Genomic DNA, 16,942 nt, shown 5'->3' on the forward strand with positions numbered 1-16,942 from the left:
AGTGAAATGAAAGTATAAAAATAATAATATATTACATGGAAAAAGAAATCTTTTGTTTTAGAATTCAGATTAATGCATTTCAATGGTTTCTTTCAATTGCCGTTAAAAACAAGTGCAAATTTGATGTATGCAGCAGCATAACCAATACCAGTGCTCTGTGACAATCTGGAGGGGTAGGGTAGGAAGAGAGATGGGAGAGGGATTCAGGATGGAGGGGACACTTGTATATGTATGGCCAATTCTTACTGATTATGGCAAAAGCCATCACAATATTGTAAAGTAATTATCCTCCAATTAAAATAAGTAAATACGTTTTTTAAAATGCCTTTAGTTCCAAACAAATAGCATGGAAGAGATACTCAATTTGTATAAGCATTGTTGTCTTATTCAGGTTTAGTCTCTGTAACAAAATACCAAAGATCATGTGTCTTAAGCAAGAGATGTTTATTTCTTTCAGTTCTGGAGACTAGAAAGTCCAAGATCAAGATGCTGGCAGACTGCGTTCAAGGTGAGTCTTCACCTCCTCCTGGCTATACAGCAGACAGCTGTCTGTCTGCGGGCCTTTCCTTCATGATGGGTGCTGAGAGAGGGGGAGATTTGTAAGGACACTTATCCCTTCACAGGGGTTCCACCCTGACAATTCATCTAAACCTAATTGCCTTTCCAGGGCCTCACCTCCTAACAGTATCATATTGGGGATTTTGAACATATGGATTTGGATGGGACAGAAATATTCAGGCCATAACAATAACCACTTCCAATTTAGATTATATATGTATTCATATGTCCACACACACATATATACATGCATATGTATATATATATATGTGTGTATACATAAGTATATCCCTATATCCACACACATATATATGCATGTATATGAACATACATGTAGGTATATATACATATATGTACACACAAAGACTCCTTTCAATTGTCTTTTGTGTTGATGTGTTGTGACTAAGATTCTTATGGACACTAGAGGAAAAAACAATTGAAACTGCCATGAGTAGAGACATGGCAGATAAGAGTATAATGTGGTAAGTGTCTATTTTCTAATTCTTCTTATTTTCTCTTCACACCCAGACTTCAGGAATGACCACTGAAATAGATATTTTCATTCTGGCTTCCAGGCATCATACTTAAATTGTTCAATAAACTGAGATGTATATGCACACTGCATTGGAATCATATTCTAAAAGTGCTCTGTTGTTTCTATTTTATTAGCCCTCATGCAGCAGCACAATGGAATAAACCAGTTTACATCCCCAGTGTGCTCTGAAATAGAGGTTCTTTCTGCAGTTATTAAATCTTTCAAGCCAGATAGTCATTTTATTGCAGTTTTGCTGTCAGTTTCAAGGTCTAAATTACTTGCAAAACTTGAATTGCTGGTATTCACATTTCAATAGACACTCGCAACTCTTTTTCAACTTGCAAATATGCCTGATAATATATTTGTTGTTCATGTTTTAAATTCTAAATTATATTTTACCTTCAGAAAGGTCAACTCCCTAGGTACATTGATTCAGGTGCAGCATTATTTTTTTTAAGTATCACTAATGCATTTCGAGAAGGAAATGGCAACCCACTCCAGTACTCTTGCCTGGAAAATTCCATGGATGGAGGAGCCTGGTAATCTACAGTTCGTGGGGTCGCAAAGAGTTGGACATGACTGAGCGATGTCAATGTCAATGTCAATGCATTTCCAACTTGAAATTAATTATTCAGGACTAATACATATAGATGCAAAATGAAATAGAAAGTGATGCGATCCTTTCAACGTTTTGACCAAACAGTAACTAATTCCTTCACTTGTCAATCAAATAGCAATGGTAAAACGTTCCTTGAGTTAGTCAGACTTTTCAGCCTCCAGCTACTAAGTAACACAGACTCATTTACACCTTATGCTTAAATGGAGTGTATCATTCTGTTCCTCAATAAGACAGCAGAGTATGGTTTCTTATACTGGGGAGGTGGCCAAACTAATCTTACTCTTTGGCACTCAAATTGCCCTCTTTAGAAACAGTCAAAAATATTCAATCAATTTAATTTCTATCTAATTGAGAGGCATAATTTTTCCTATATGAATAGTTTTTTATAAATGTTCTAGTTAATTGTGCAGTTTTTTGTGCCTCAATTTGGGACTTCCCTGTGGCTCAGCTGATAAAGAATCCACCTGCAATGCAGGACACCTGAGTTGGATCCCTGGTTTGGGAAGATCCCCTGGAGAAGGGACTGGGGCTATCCACTCCAGTATGAATAGTTTTTTATAAATGTTCTGGTTAGCTGTGCAGTTTTCAGTGCCTCAATTTATTTAACATAAATATGTTTAAATGAAACAATGGGCTTTTCAAGTCACACTTAAAAGCAATGTGATTTTTGTATTATTATTTTAAATATTTAGTAAGTAAATAGCATACATAATATTACATTGTTCCTAAGAAAGGACTGCTGCTGCTGCTGCTAAGTCACTTCAGTCGTGTCCGACTCTGTGCGACCCCACAGACGGAAGCCCACCAGGCTCCCCAGTCCCTGGGATTCTCCAGGTAAGAACACTGGAGTGGGTTGCCATTTCCTTCTCCAATGCATGAAAGTGAAAAGTGAAAGTGAAGTCGCTCAGTCATGTCCGACTCTTAGCGACCCCATGGACTGCAGCCTACCAGGCCCCACCGTCCATGCGATTTTCCAGGCAAGAGTACTGGAGTGGGGTGCCATTGCCTTCTCTGAAGAAAGGACTAGGTAAGATCATCTCTTTTGTTCCACTCCCTCCTTTCCGAGTTCTGTAAATGTCTAGAAGCTGGGGCCAGCTGAGAGGCAAGACAGTGATTAAACTGAGTGGTACTGGGGTGGGGGATGCTCTGCTCTCTTTGTTCAAATTTGTAAATAATCTTCTAGTATCAACAAAATTTTTAAATGAAAGTGAAACTATGAAATCATTTTAAAAGATTGAATAAAAGCATTCTCACCTATTTAAGCTATTCTTGCTGAATCATAAGGTGAATCGTCTAAAACCTCTGTTCTTTTTTTCTAATATCCAACATTGTGGTGTTTAGATGCATCACTTCTGAATTGCCCATCTCTTTCCATCACAGACCACATATCTTGATGGGGAGCTCATTATTATGAGTAATCTTGAACTGTGTTACAGGGCTATAAACTTGATATTTATGCCTAGCCATTTAGAAGTTACTGAAGATTAAAAATATTTATCTTAAAGTTTAAGAGTATATTTTCATTGTCCCCTTAACCCAATCAAGATGGAAATCTTTGGACAGTGAAAGTAAATGACAACTTTTTTTTTTTTTTTTTAACCTTCTTAACCCTAAAATTGATTTTCTATTCAGAGCATATCATAACACACTGTTTGCAGGCTTCCTAAAAGTGACTTTACAAGTGAACAGCTTTCCTGTCAAACAGCAGAGCTCAAACTATAACTTGAATGGCATGAGAAAAGTCAGTTTCTATGAGAAAGATATCAATCTGACCTACTTTATAATTAAAGTCTGATTATAAGGATCTGAGAAAATGATGTGGTTAAATTTGTACTTGTCTTCACTCTTCCTTTATATTTCTGATCTACTTTCTCTACCTTTACATTTTCTTTTTCCCTCTTGATGGATATTTACTTTTGGCATCTTGTCTTCCTTGCAGATGAAAGATAGATTTTTCCTAGCTTAATTTTGAATTAAGAAATATGCCTCTAAGCTTTAAGTAGGCTGAAGGTGATTGCACAACTTCCAGTTTAAATTAGCTTTAGAACAGGGGTCCCTAACCAGTCCCAAAGCAGGGACCCATATCAGCCTGTGGCCTGTTAGGAACCTTAGGAACCAGGCAGCACAACAGGAGGTGAGTAGTGGGTAAGCAACTGAAGCTTTATCAGTATTTATGGCCACTCCCCATAGCTTGTATTACTACCTGAGCTCCACCTCCTGTCAGATCAGTGGTGGCATTAGCTACCCATAGAAGCACACCACACTTGGGATGTCTCTGTCTCCCATCATTCCCAGATGGGCCTGTCTAGCTGCAGAAAAACAAGGTTAGGGTTCCCAGGGATTCTGCATTATGGTGAATTGTATAATCATTTCATTATATATCACGGCATAATAACAATAGAAATAAAGTGCACAATAAATGCAGTGTGCTTAAATCACCCCAAAACTACGCCACCACACCCATCCTCACCCCCACACCCTCCGCTGCCCTGCAAAGTTCATGGAAAAATTGTCTTGCATGAAACTGGTCCCTGGTGCCAAAAAGACTAGGGAACTGTTGCTTTAGAAGTTACTTTAGATACATGCTTCAAAACAACTTCTTTGTAAATGAATGTGTCTTTGACTTTGGTCACTAGAGACATTGCTTTTATTATTCAACAAACTCTTTATCCAACGTTGTATTTTCAGGTTAACACTAGAATCCACTATCCAAATGCGAGCTGCATGTATGATGGTATCTCCTTCTTTAAATGCAGATGACCAGCAGGTGGGCTGTATAAATGTGCTGTCATAATTGATTTGTGCTTGTAATTTGCTTTCAGAACTGATTTCACTATTTGTCTTGCTTTGCTTCATCTCTCCTGCAATATATCAAATATATTATGTTTAACTTTATTTTTTACAACTCTACTTTTTATGTTCTTACCACTCAGTCCATTTGCTTTTTCCTTACCTTGTCGCTTGTATCCTCCAATGAATAGAAAATGTTTTTATTCATTCTGGAAAAAAAAATGATATCAGAATGTATTTGGCTGTCAGACGCATCTGACTGGTACTCATACAACAAAAAGTCTAGTGGCTCAAGGAACAAAATATTATGAGGACTCAGGACAACTTAGGTTAAATTCCTTGTTTCTACCTACCATCCACTTTAATTTTTCCTTCCACAATGATTTATTCATAATCTCATAGTTCTCAGATTAACAGGAAAAAGCATACACATTTATTTAAGCTTTATGTGACATGGAAGCCTTCATTAGGAAATGGAGAGTTCAAGAAATAGCCCTGCATATTTCATGCTAGGTTTAATGAAGAGTGGGCCACTCTATGGAAATATAACAGGTGAGCAAGTGGAGGTGATTGCAGTAAAAAGGGGAAAACTTAGTGAAACCTGTTGTCTGGATCCTTCTGAGCATCGCTTTGTTGTAGAAATAATGATGTTCCTTTGTTCCAGGCGTATGAGGGCCCTCCATTCATGAGTTTCAGGGGAAAAGTTCGGGGGAGGAGATCAGATTGGTTTTTCTGTTCCTGTTTTCTCAAAATCCTTCAGCTTAAAATATTTAATATGCCAAGGTGCCAAGTTTTGAGGTAGCATGTTTTGAACCCCATCATTGACACCAGTCCAGAAGCAGAAAGAGACTCCTTTATTCTCATCTCTCTTTAACACATGGGTGTCCTTCCCAGAAGTCCATCCCTGGACCTCCCCTCAGGGCTCGTGGCCTTGGTGGTTGACATGTCCATTCTTAAACCAGCTATCACTAGAAAAAATGGCATTACCATAACAGGCTATGACCCTGCACCATTCTTCTGTGATTTGGAAGTAGTACAACACAAAGCTGCTCAACATCTGAGAAAAAGAAAGCCCTATGTGGGAAGAACATAACGATGAAGGCATATGAATAGACAACAAGTAGGTGACCTCTCCACAGACCATGAGTGCCATGAAGGCAAATCCTGTGCATCCTGGTTCAGGGAAGTATCTAAAAGTCTTGACCCAGAACCCACAGTGGGTGCTCATCCAGTAATTGTGAAATGAATTCAAGAATAATGCAATACATTATTCTATACAATAATACTAATACAGATAAGAATACAATGTACAGTCCTTGAAAGGCAAGATAGGAGGCACATAGCCTAACCTCAAAGCCACTATAAGAGCAAAACGCACAATCTTTATAATGGTGTGCAGTTTCTGGATATTCTGAAGCTGTATTTAAGTCACTAATGACCTAAGCTATTAAGGCTTCCCTGATAACTCAGTTGGTAAAGAATCCACCTGCAATGCAGGAGACCCCGGTTCAATTTCTGGGCCGAGAAGATCCACTGGAGAAGGGATAGGCTACCCGTTCCTGTATTCTTGGGCTTCCCTGATGGCTCAGCTGGTAAAGAATCCGCCTGCAATGTGGGGGACCTGGGTCTGATCCCTGAGTTGGGAAGATCCCCTGGAGGACAGAAAGGCTATCCACTCCAGTATTCTGGCCTGGAGAATCCCAGGGACTGTATATTCCATGGAGTCACAGAGAGTCGGACACGACTGAGCGACTTTCACTCCACAATGACCTATGGGTGACTGAATCCAAGGTTCAGTTCTCAGTTACCTTACTTGAACAATAAGCAGTATCTAGCACTGTGGCCATTCTCTCCCCTTTGTACATGCTATTCTTTGGACTTTCAAGGTATCACATGCTCTTGTTTTCTTCCTGTCTCACGGGCTGTTCACTTCAAACTGCATTAACTGTCCCCCTGTCTCCTGTCTTAATTCTGGAGTTGCCCCAAGGCTCAGTTCTCAATTCTCTTTTCTTTCCTATTTGCATGCATTCCTTGATGGATGGTCTTTTCTGTCTCTCAACTTGGTATATTATCCTGTTTGCTAAAAAATATCCCCCTGCCCCCACCAAAAAAAAACCCCAAAATGTTTGGTGCTACTGTGTTTTGGTAATTTTTCTTTCATTTTATCTTATTTTTTCCTTTCTACTTCTTATGTATTTCGTCTTTTATAAGCCAAGATAGAAACCAACAAGAAAACAAAATAAGTTTGCTGCTGTGGCTGCAGAATTACTCACAGCAACCTTTGAAGCAAAACGTCCATCGGGAGAAGTTCCACAATTCAAAGTAGCAGACACCTGAGTCTCACCCATTATTTTAGTGCCAAGAGGCCAAACCAGAGTTCGTTCTGCTCTCAAGACGCTTGTAGTGGACCCAGAGAGTGTCAGCACATAAATAAGAACAATGATAAAATGACACAGAATGAACCCCAGCACCTTCTCCTTCACTATAAACTTGTTTCCTGTCTGCTTATACTTAAGAATAAGCAAAATCAAATCAAAATAAACCACAAGAGAATTTTTTTTTCTTAGAACTGCTTCCTGCCCTGCTATTTAATTCCAAAACCATAGAGGAATTTCCTCTCTTACTCTACTTACTCTGTTACAGGGGAAAATCTGTTTCTTTTACTTTAAATGTTGCTTCTCATTACTTTTATTCACTAAAATAATACTGTCTACATATGACTTGTCTGAGGGGACCTTGCCCCTTTGCCTGAATGTTAATGCATCCCTTCCTCAAGGTTGGCCATTCAGGAGATATTTGCAAGATTAATGGCTTTTTAATATTACTTCCTCACTCACCCCATCTCTGTTCTGTAAAAGAACCTGTCACCCAAACCCTGATAAGATGTTTATTTTGAGACATTAGTCTGCCACCTTCTTTGTCTGCTAGCTTTCCAAATAAACTCATTAGTCCTTGTCTCAATACTTCATCTCCCTACTTATTGGCCGGCTGAGCAGTGAGGAGAGTGAGCTTGGACTCAGTAGGAACTCCTTAATCCCTTATTCAGTCCTGGGTGTTCATTGGAAGGATTGATGTTGAAGCGGAAACTCCAATACTTTGGCCACCTGATGCGAAGGGCTGACTCATTTGAAAAGACCCTGATGGTGGGAAACATTGAAGGCAGGAGGAGAAGGGGACAACAGAGGATGAGATGGTTGGATGGCATCACTGACTCAATGGACATGAGTTTGAGTAAACTCTGGGTGTTGGTGATGGACAGGGAGGCCTGGTGTGCTGCAGTTCATGGGGTCGCAGAGTCAGACACGAGTGAGTGACTGAACTGAACTGAACTGAACTGAATCCTTTATTATCTGTGTTGCATCACCTCATTTGTGCTGCAGTCAGCTTCATGGGGTAAGTGAGCACTGCCCTCCCCAGGTCAGATATTCTCCCCAGGCCTCAGCCCTCACTTCCCACAGCAAGTGATGGAGCCAGTCTTGCTTCTCAAATTCCATTCCACTGTTCTAGCTCTCTCTTCCTTGTCTATTTCTCATCTCTTAACTAGCAAATGAGAAGATCTTGGATTAACATAAGTTTATGTGAAAGGATTTTATTTGACACAAACATACTAAGAATCAACAGTATGAAATATTCATAAAAACTCAATGCAAGTCAAGTACCAAAAATAGGAAATCATAGCTTCTGCATAATCTGAAGCCATACGCTGCCGAAACCAAAGCATTTAGTTGAGTTACAAGTAACATGTTAAAGGGACACTTACCAATTGAAAACATGTCCCTAAGAAGGCAACTAAGACATTGAGGGAGGGAGGGAAGCTATAAAACAAGTTAAATGGTTGATGATACAGGACATATTCAGGCATAGAAGGGAAAGGAATTATTGACTTTAAACATTTTGTTACCAAGTCCAAGCTCACCTCACAACAAGCCAATAATCAGGAAATGAGGTGTCAGTACAAGGAATAGCAACTTTTTTGAAAAGCCAGGTGTCCAAGAAGATGACAGAATAGAATCCTAGAATGCCATCTTATCACAGTCTGCATGACCATTTCTTTTGTAGAACAGAGAGTGGGAGGAGGTGAGAAAGTAAAGTTAAAGGACCATTTTGTTGTTATTCAGTTGCTCAGTCATGTCTGACTCTCTGTGACCCTATGGACGGCAGCACACCAGGCTTCCCTGTCCTTCACCATCTACTGGAGCTTGCTCAAATTCATGTCCATCAAGTCAGTGATGCCATCCAACCATCTCATCCTCTGTCATCCCTTTCTCCTCCTGCCTTCAATATCTCCCAGCATCGAGGTCTTTTCTAGTGAGTCAACTCTTTGCATCAGATGGCCAAAGTACCAGACACCTTCAACATCACTCCTTCCAATGAATATTCAGGATTGATTTCCTTTAGAATTGAAAAGTGAGAATGAAATCACTCAATCATGTCTGACTCTTGCGACCCCATGGACTGTAGCCTACCAGGCTTCTCCATCGATGGGATTTTCCAGGCAAGAATACTGGAGTGGGTTGTCATTTTCTTCTCCAGGAGATCTTTGTGACCCAGGGATTGAACCTGGGTCTCCCGCACTGTAGGCAGACGCTTTACCGTTTGAGCCACCAGGGAAGTCCTCTTTAGGATTAACTGGTTTGATATCCTTGCAGTCCAAGGGACTCTCGAGAGTCTTCTCCAGCACCACAGTTTGAAAGCACCAATTCCTTAGCTCTCAGCCTTTTTTATGATCCAACTCACATCCATACATGACTACCGGAAAAACCATAGCTTTGACTATAAACTTTTGTTGGCAAAGCAATGTCTCTGCTTTTTAATATGCTGTCTAGTTTGGTCATAACTTTTCTTCCAAGGAGCAAGCGGCTTTTAATTTCATGGCTGCAGTCACTATCTGCAGTGATTTTGGAGCCCAAGAAAATTAAGTCTGTCACTCTTTCCACTTTTTCCCCATCTATTTGCCATGAAGTGATGGAACCAGATGCCATGATCTTAGTTTTCTGAATTTTGAGTTTTAAGCCAGTTTTTTCACTCTCCTCTTTCATTTTCATCAAGAGGCTTTTTAGTTCCTCTTTGCTTTATTCCATAAGGGTGGTGTCATCTGCATTTCCAAGGTTATTGATGTTTCTGTGAGCAATTTTGATTCCAGCTTGTGCTTCATCTAGGCAATGGAGTAGCCAGGATATACAGGAGTTTTTGAAACAAAGGCCATGTAGTCAGAACATCAAAAGATTACTGTTAATTAAAGGAAAACAGATACCCCAAGTTAATGAATTTAGTGCTTTTCTATGTGTGGGAAGATACAAGAGTCTTGTCTTCTTGGAAGCATTTCTTTGATATGCACCTTAACTATCTAAGGCCAGTATCCTTTTCATTTCCATCCTGAGTTCCCCTCAGGATGCACCATTGGAGGTGGCTGCAATGGCTGATAGCTTGATGCCACAACATCCTTTGTTTACTAATAGGGCAGATGATATTCTTTATCCATATATATATATATATATGTGTATATATATATATATGTCACATATATATATATGTGACATACATACTTTATGTCTCCAATGAAAGTGTACATTTCAATGGGCAAGCACTTTCTTTTGATCTCTTCCTGATCTCAGGTGGCCTGGATTTGCTGCAGCTTGAAACAGGATTTCTGTTCCCAGCAAGAGATTGAGGTTGGGCCTCAGTGGTGAGAGTGCTCAATCTAGCCACTAGACCAATGACCAGTGACCAGTGACAAGGCTCTAGTCCACACAGCTTTGTAGAAATAAAATTCCCATATAGATGGGAAGTAGTGAAGAAAGTAAAACATTTATTAGCAGGAAAAAGAATACACTAGGTGTGGATAGACATACAAGTGGACTCAGAGTTGTACAATCATGGTATTTTAAATCACTTATATGGGGCATTTCTTCCAGGTTTCCTTTGGCCAATCATCTTGCTTTGCCTGGTTCTAAATCCATGTCTGGCTTATTTCAGGGTCTGCCCATGTGTTCACATGCATCTCTCAGCCAAGATGGATTCCAGTGAAGAGGTCTATGGGTAGGTTGACATCACTCCCTTTTTTACCTCCAAGGAGCCTCTCTGTTTCTATATAGTCAGGAAGGTCTCCTTGACCTTAGAATGAGAAATATGCAGTCTCTCACTGTGCAGAGCTCAGCAATTCCTCTTTATCTTGGAGTATCTGTCCACAGAAGACAAACTCCAGCTAGTCAGCCTGGGGCCCATCTATCTTCCATCCCATTCTTAAATGCAAACTCTCTTATTTGATATAATTCTGAGTTTAAAGTTAGTTTTCAATAATAATTTATTAAGGTTAATTGATGTTTGTTTGAAGTATTTTATAGCACATAAAAACACTATGCATGAACGTTGCTTTCAAAATAATTTAAAATGTTTACTGCATGCAGTGTAAAGAGGGAAATTGGGACATCAAGGAGAGAAACTGCATTCAAGGCCATTAACAGGGCTGCCCTAATGAATCAGATATAGCATGTAATACATGAAATAATAGATTATAATGGAATAAGTGAGTTAAGTACTAATTAAAAAGTGAGTAACAGCAATTTAGGGAAACTTAATTTTATAGTAACAATTATTCCTGCCAAGAGGCATTCTTATCTTTAAGGAAATAAATGATTGTCATTAACTTGGTATAGGTGTCTATTAAATGTTCTTACTATCAAATGACGTATTCTGATAATGGGAGGCTATTTTTCATGCACAGCTTCTCTTGCTTATCTTAAGATACAGTTTATTCAATAATTTAGAAATGACAGATTATCACTATTGTGCAAACCCTTCAAGGTCACGGATCAGTTTAAACATTCATTAAGTCTTGTTTATTTTTCCAGCATATAAGTAAATGTTCACTACCAAGTTGTAAATTAATAAAAATAACTGATGACTGATGCTAGACACACACCACTAAAATGAGAATTGGACTGAGTCCTTCCAAGAAAAATGAAGTGCAGCCAGTGGAGCCAAGGTGAAATTCTAAAACTGGAAAGAGAGCAGAAATTTTGCTGTTTCACTGTTTTTTAGAGACTTTTCCCCCCAGAGATGAGTGCGGGATTGCAGATTCCCTGAAGGCAAGGTGGAGTGATTTGAATACTTATATGTGGCTCAGTGCCTAATACTCACTCCAATACTCTTGCCTGGAGAATCCCAGGGATGGAGGAGCCGTATATGGAGTCGCACAGAGTCAGACACGACTGATGTGACTTAGCAGCAGCAGCAGCAGTAGTGCCTAATACATTACTTAGGGCAGACCACAGCATTGAGGAATCATTCTTCTGATTTCCAAAGGTGTGGGTGGAGTATATTTTATATTTTCCTGATAGTATTCCTCTTTTTAAGTCCATATCCACAAAGTATGTGAAAATACGTTAAAACTGCACAGTAAAAATGCAGAGAGAGACTGTCCATTATTAGTACAATGCCCCAAGAACCTCCTCAGGCTCCACAAAGTGCTGCAGGAAGCTCTCTGAGCCTCTTCCCCTGCGAGAACATCAAGTCAACTCCTTTTAGGGCTCTCTTTCTCTTAGCTGCTGGAGATTAACACACAGAATTTCAGTGATTGGAATAAAACCCATGGGATCTCTGTCCCCATACATTTCACCTATAATCAACTATTTAGAATTCATGAAGCCATCACTGAAAGCCCTTTAAGTCACAGAGGCAACTGCTGAATTTCCACAAATGGTGATGGAAACATTACCATGTGTTTTGAGAACAATAATGAATTATATTCATTATATCTAAGAATGACAAATTTTACCCTTTTTTGCTGTTTTTTTAAGTTGAAAAAATTCTTCCATTAGACTTGGTTATTTGCTATTGAGTCTGTTGTGAGGGTTAAATGCACTAGGGTTTGTAAGCTACACAGCATTGTTCCTGACACAGAATAAATATCCATACAGTTATACTAACAGTGATCATGATGATAATAATAATAATCCTTATTTTCAGCTGCTTTTCTATGACAGTCTGATTCTAACCAAGTCAGTAAAGTGTGTGTCGGTCACTCATGCATGCACTACAATCTGGCCCAGGCCCTTCTGCACTTATCTTCCCCATGTATGTTCTTCCTTCATCTACTTTGCCAGTTGTTTATGTTTAATTACATGCTGTAATTATATGTTCATGCAAATGATATTTTAGAACATCTTTTGATGATCTCATAGCTACCTATTCCTTTAATATGGATTTAAATATCTTTGTTGAAAATGTACTAAAAATGTGTCAAACATTATCAGGAGGGACAGATGTGCTCTACACTCTATTGTGGGTAATTTTCAAGCTGATCCTGTCTCTTTTCCATCTCATCCCTTGAGGACCAGTGTAATAAAATAAAGAAGGATTGAGTGTTTTAGAAATAACTGATGAGTCTTCATCAATAAGAAAGATTAAGACACCATGCTCCAGGACAAAAATGGAGTAATATGCTAGTTTGGGCATTTAAACACTGTTCTGGCACATCCACCATGTTACTGTATCACCAGCAAGAATTTCAGCAACAACCTGAGAAGGAGAAGGAAATAAATATTTGAGATGAAATAAGTTTTCAATGGTATCTCTCAAATTTCATAGACACTAAGACATATATTTTAAACTTTAAACTTGTTGAAATTGGGCTGCATCTTTTAATCAACATCTTACAATTAATTCAGGAATGTAACAATTCAATTAGATTTTGTTCCTGGAGAAAGTTCAAGTATCAGTTCTTTTGGCATCAAATCTTACTTGTTGGGTTTAAATTTATAAAACTCTCCAAGAAATTAATTATAGTGAAGAGTTTTTCAACCTTTAAAAACCAAATGGTGAAGAGGAAGGGATGAGAAATATGGTGATTATGATATCTATTAACATTGCTTAAGCAGTAATTGAAAGCAGACCAGCTCTATATAACTGCAAATCTTGCTTTGAGTACACACGACTAAAAAGCTTTATTTCTTATGGCATTTTTAGAGAACTGATGACAGTATGAAAAATTGTAAATATTGTTCATAAGTTGAAAAATAACTTAGACTGAAAAATTTAATAACAGTTTGAATAGTTTATAGCTTACTTTTCTTCTTTACATGTGCACAAAAGTATATACTAAAATTTGTGTTAAATACATTTAAAAGCTTAATACATATAAAACTCAACTAAATATCAAATTTCCAAGTTAAAAAAAAATGTTTCATAGTTTACCAAAGGGTGTTTATTCTTAAAAATGATGATTAAAGGTAGACAAGTAAATCTGCCATAAATTTTAAAATATGTGATATTCAATTTTCTCTTCTCACATAAATGAAAGTTTCACTCTCTATTTATCTTTCATCACTTTTCTTTTCTCAGTACCCACCCTGTTTTATTTTGCTTTAGCTAAATTTATTTCAGTAAATTTATTTTTATTAAGTAAATTTATTTCAGTACATCCCAATTAGATTTCCTTACATGGGTCTCCTATCTGTCTCCTAAAATGTTTTAAAATACATTTCAAGAGCCCAGGCTATTCTGACTTTATTATTAGCATGGCTCTTTTGCAAACAAACACAATATCTAATCTGTTCTGTGTCAGACTTCATCTCCATTTTTCTCTTCTTAACAACTAGTTTCTATATTGAGTAATTATTCTCAGTGGAAGTGGTTTAAGATTCACTCAATCTGAAATGCAACTTGAAAATACAGAAGAGTTACAAAGATCAAATATACATATACTAGAATTTCTCATGGTATGAAATTAAAATTCAGGAAGTATCAATACAATCATTTTCTTCGTCTTGGACTGATATACAAAATACCACAGACTGGGTGGCTTAAATAACAGAAATTTATTTTCTCACAGTGCTAAAGGCCAGAAGCCCAAGAGCAAGGACTTAGGACCCCTGGTCAATCTAGTTCCTGCTGAGAGCTCTCTCCTTAGGTTGCAAATGGCCAACTTCTTTCTATGTCATCACATGGCCCTCTGTCAGTGCATTCCCCTGGAAAGAGGGAAAGAAAAAGAGAACAACGTTTCCCTTTTATAAGGCCACCAAGCCCATGATGAGTGCTGCATCTTCATGACTTAATCTAAATTTAACCATCCCCCAAAGCCTTTTCTCCACATACCATCCATTGGGGGAATAAGACTTCAACATATGATTAATTTGGGGGTGAAAGTGAAAGTCACTCAGTCATGTCTGACTCTTTACAACCCCATGGACTATACAGTCTGTGGAATTCTCAAGGCCAGAATACTGAAGTGGGTAGCCTTTCCCTTCTCCAGGGTATCTTTCCAACCCAGGGATCCAACCCAGGTTTCCCACCTTGCAGGCGGTTTCTTTACCAGCTGAGCCATAAGAGAAGCCCAAGAATACTGGAATGGGTAGCCTATCCCTTTGCCAGCAGCTTCCCAACTCAGGAATCAAACCAGGGTTTCTTGCATTGCTGGCAGATTCCCTACCAACTGAGCTATGAGGGAAGCCCTTTTATTTTTAATTTTTTGGGGGGACACAAACATTCCATAACAGTCAGAAAAGAATATTATATAGGTAGTGATACTTGAGAAAATAAGGAGTTGAGATTCTTTTGCAGAATGAAGTAAAGTCATAAATGTGGTGTTTTAGGACGATTACTTTAGAATACAGTACTTAGTAAATCAGAGAGAAGACTTGAAACAAATCCCATTAAAAAAATATTGTCATGATCTAGGCATAAGGAAATGAGGAATTTATATCAGGATGGTGCCATCTCAACAAATACAGTTACAACAACAGGAACAGCATGGAACATGTAATATTCACCATGTGCCAGGCACTATGAAAAGTGCTAGGAATGCATTTTATTTGATTGTCAGCAATCCTGTGATATAGGCACTATTATTCCTATCATTTATAAATAAGAAACCTGACTCAGAAACACTAGTAATGTCCTGCTTCTCCAAGTGAAGGGACCAAGAATCATACACAAGAAGACAGCCTATGGTAATTAGAAATGCACACTTAGGATGGGACAAATTATCAAAAGGTGGTATTATGAACTACTTGATTATGAATAAACATTGAACTCTTGAGTTTATTTGTTAGAAAACAGAAAAATAGAGCTTTAAGGTAAGGGAAGGGTGGATGAAAGAAAATATGATGAAGGAAGGAAAGAAGTAAAAAATGAGATTGAAAATATTTCAGATTTGATAGAAATGAACAAGCAGTGTGTTACACATAGAAAATTTAAAAATGAGATTTTTTAAATGGTAGATTAAGTCCTTATATTGTAAAAATGTCAAGCAAGATAAAAAAAAAAAATAGTTGCTCAGAAAGAAGCTATTCATAATATGTGTTTTTGTCCAATCTTTTTATCACTGGGTATATTTCAGTTTAAAAAAAAAAAAAAAGCTGCCTTCAAGAAGTCTAGACTTTTCTTGTAAAGCTATTCTAAGTCTAACCAAAGATATAAAAGAAAAACAAAAAAAAAAAAAAAAGGTTTTTCCAGTAGTCATGTAGGGATATGAGAGTTGGACCACAAAGAAGAATGAGTGCTGAAGAATCTATGCTTTCAAACTGGTGCTGCAGAAGACTCTTGAGAGTCCCTTGGGCAGCAAGGAGATCAAACAAGTCCATCCTAAAATAAATCAACTCTGAATATTCGTTGAAAAGACTGATGCTGAAGCTGAAGCTCGAATACTTTGGCCACCTGATGTGAAGAGCTGGCTTATTGGAAAAGACCCTGATGCTGGTAAACACTGAGGGTAGGAGAAGAAGGTGGTGACACAGGATGAGATGGATGGCATTGTCAACTCAATGGACATGAGTTTCAGCAAACTTTGGGAGATACTAAAGGACAGGGAAGCCTGGCATGCTGCAGTCCATAGGGGTGCAAAGAGTCAGACATCACTGAATGACTGAACAACAGCAACTAAAGGGAAAGAAGAGAATGAGGAAAAACGGCCAGTGACAGAAGGAATAAAGTGTATACAGAAGGATGGGAGGGAGAGAGTGAGTGAAGGAAGAGAGAACACAGGCTTGCTGGAAAGAAATTAGGAAGTGAGGGAGGAAGAAAGATTGTATAGGAAGCAGGGAGGGAGAGATGGAGTAAGAAAGATTATTTATTTTTCCATCCTGTATACATTACTGTCAAGTAAATGTAACTACATAATTTATGCATAGAAATAGCATCTAAAGATTGGTATCGGCATCACATAATATTTTAATCAATTGAAACACTAGAAAAATTATGGGTGATTCCACTCAACATAGAATCTAGTCTGGTAATGTTATTATGTGCTATGCTTCGTCGCTCAGTTGTGTCTGACTCTTTGCTACCCCATGGACTGTAGCCTGCCAGGCTTCTCTGTCCATGGGGATTTTCCAGGCAAGAATACTGCAGTGGGTTGCCAATGCCTCCTCCAGAGGATCTTCCTGACCTAGGGATCGAACCCTGGTCTCCTGCATTGCAGGCAGATTCTTTACCATGTGAGC

At 38.4% G+C, this 16,942-nt stretch overlaps 1 long non-coding RNA gene across 1 annotated transcript; it reads left to right on the plus strand.

Annotated features, from left to right (window-relative positions):
• The first annotated feature begins 2,636 nt into the window (after positions 1-2,636).
• Positions 2,637-10,510, plus strand: LOC133059003 (uncharacterized). The gene is made up of 3 exons (XR_009693469.1): positions 2,637-2,739; positions 4,401-4,479; positions 10,479-10,510. It is a non-coding gene; the product is annotated as an uncharacterized LOC133059003 (long non-coding RNA).
• Positions 10,511-16,942: the final 6,432 nt, after the last annotated feature.

The sequence above is a fragment of the Dama dama genome, chromosome 7 (assembly GCF_033118175.1).
Source record: "Dama dama isolate Ldn47 chromosome 7, ASM3311817v1, whole genome shotgun sequence".
NCBI classification, from domain to species: Eukaryota; Metazoa; Chordata; class Mammalia; order Artiodactyla; family Cervidae; genus Dama; species Dama dama.